Consider the following 3,015-nt stretch of genomic DNA (forward strand, 5'->3'; position numbering starts at 1 on the left):
GCACAGGGAAAGTCTTTGCCTTTGGTTATGTTGCAAATGGTCAAGCCCAAAAGGCATAGGTGAACAGTTTCAAAATGTGGCCACACAGATGTTCCTTGTTAAAATCAGAAGCTCACAAAGAACTATAAAGGCCTGATTGTAAGAAAGAGAACTTTAGGGATGAGGGAGGATAAGAGGAGCTGGAGGAAGATAAAAGACAGAGAGAGGGTCAGAGAAAAGACTGCACTAATACACATGTAAAATTCTCAAAGAACAGTTTAAACAATAAAGAACAGCACAATTGTAATAAAAAAAATACAATCCACTGACTCTTCTTTTTACCAGAGGCCAACTCTGTTTTCATTTCTGTCTCTGATAGTTAGTGAAACTGTGCAAACTTTTGTCCATTGAAACACAAATCTGGTTGAGGTCCTTAGAGTCAAGGATGAGGAGGAAGGTCCTGAGTAGAGTATATGTAAGGGCCATGTCAGGAAGACACCAGGACTTGGAAAACAAAGGTTATTTCACTAACCAAAGTTCCAGAAAGTGGGCAGATAAGGAATAGATCTCTTCAGATCAGCATGTAGAAAGAACCAGAATCTCATTATAGCCTGGCACTACCATGCTGTGTCCCTGGGCTGAGCCTCAGTAGTTCCATAGAAATACACCAGTGGGACAACTGTTCTGGGGGCCACATCCTTGATCTCTTGTGTGGATCTCTCTGATCCACAGTAGTTTTAGTGTATTGATGTGTGTTTTTAATGAGAAATATATCCAATACAGTCTAGTGTAAGTTCTTAAAACTCGGCATATCAGAACCTGACATGAAGTTGTAAGAGGAGGATCCAACTGTAATCCCTGCTACTATTATTAGTGACTGTGATTATTTTAGGTAAGAATGCTTGGCATCACCCACATTCAAAACATTAATGTACTAACGTTTCTTTCTTCTGACTGAATTTCTGTGAAATGTTATTCCTTATGCTTTTCACTTTGGACAAAGGGTTCCTTTGTCTGTGGGAACCTATTATGGTATGGCCAAAGGCACTATACCGTACCTCTCAATCTTTCATGACTGTTACTTAAGTCATAATTAAGTTACAGTAAAATGCCACATAAATTGGGCAAACTGTTATCCATTAGGCCTAGGTTCCAAGAGAAATATATTTTTTGTTTATAATATGTAGGTCATTAAAAAAATGCAAAAGAAAGAAAGAAGCTTTTGACTGTAACTCATTTATATTTTATGGGACAAATGCCTCAGCACTTACGTTTTACTCAACTTTTAATTAAATCATGAATACAGATTTATGTAACTATTAATAAGTTATTCTATGAAGTGCTGCTATGCTTCTATAACTTTTATGAAGTCCATGGTACTAATGATAAAACTTTCCTCCAATACATTTGCTGAGACAAACCTTGATATGATGAACATCAACTTGGAAGGAGAAATTTAACACTGTAGGTTAACTCTCATTTGCATGACAATCAACTTTACTTTCTAGGCCTAATTGCAACTAATCTAAATTCCTCTACCAGATTTATAGAGCTCCTTATATCCTAGAATTTCATCACTATGTTTTCAGTTGGCAAAAATCAAAGAAGTTGAAGGAACAGGAAAGGGAAGAACAGGGAGAAGGAATAAGAAAGAGAATTTAAGAATTAGGTCATTGTTAATCGGGTACAGCTGGGTCCAGACTTTAAGCAGTACCATCATCTTGTTGATGGTCCTCATTCTCTACTTCTTCATGATGATAAGTCACAGATCATATAACATTTTGTGTTAGATGACTTTAAAAATGATTTTAAAATGTTAACTATATAATTATGGTTGTTACAAACTTATTTGTAGGATGCAGCCAAAGTTTACAATAACAGGCTGGGAAGATAGCTCAGCAGGTAAATCACTTGCCATATAAGTCTGAAGAGGTATGTTTGGATCCCCAGAACACAAGTGAAGCTGGACACAATAATTAATACATATTTGTCATCCTAGCACTGCTGCAATGAAATGGGAGACAGAATCTTGAGAATCTTCAGAAGCTCATGCACTGTCTATCCTGGGATATTCAGCACTGTACAGGAGACCCTGCCTCAAACAAGGTGCACGGTGAGGACCACTATAGAAGGCTTCTTATTCTATGGCACCCATGTGTCTGTACTTGCTCATACATGTAAATATACACACATAAAAGCAAAGTGACAATCTAAGAGTGTCTAGTGGGGGAAATCATAAAGACTTGAACATGAGAGTTGAAATCACACAGCCTTTCTAATTAATAAAACAAACACATATCTACTATTCAGTAGCATACATTTACTTCTTAATTGTGCAAATCGTGTCCAGATAGGTATTCCTGGCCAGTGGATAACATTTTTTTTTTCCCTTTAGTAATTCAGGGACCTAAGCTTCTTCTACCTTATGGATCTACTATCTGTAAGATCTTGGAATCTGTCAAACAGAAACTGTACAAACAGGGTCTGGAGAAAAAGCCAAGTGATTAAGAGCACTTGATGCTCTTCCAGAGGACTCAGGTTCAATTCCCAGCATCCACATGACAGCTAACAACCAGTTCTAGGGGATCCAATGCCCTCTTCTGACCTCAATGGGCATTGCACAACATGAGTGCATGAAAGCAATATACTCATACACATAAAAATTAAAATAATAAAATAAGAATATGCAGAAGCAAACATGTCTCAGATACACCCCATTTATTTTGACCAACATTTTGTTTAATTCCAGAATTGAAGCCTAAGTAATACTGGTTCTGCAGGCAAGAACCAGTCATAGAACTCCATGTTAATGGGAGAAAGTAGGACTGTGGGAAGGGGAAGGAGAATGTAGCTATCTGGCTACTTTCCAGCTACAGCTGTGCACTACTGTGGCATAAACAAGAGGATGTGGTAGGCATCTGATATTTGCAACTGCACGGTATCCAGTATGGCTCCCGTAAGTTGATTTCTGAGTTTAACGAGCTGTAATGCTTACAGTCAACAAAATCTACAGTATTATAACAACCCAGGCAGACA

Source organism: Nannospalax galili, unplaced genomic scaffold (genome assembly GCF_000622305.1).
Source record: "Nannospalax galili isolate Female #2095 unplaced genomic scaffold, S.galili_v1.0 scaffold667, whole genome shotgun sequence".
NCBI classification, from domain to species: domain Eukaryota; kingdom Metazoa; phylum Chordata; class Mammalia; order Rodentia; family Spalacidae; genus Nannospalax; species Nannospalax galili.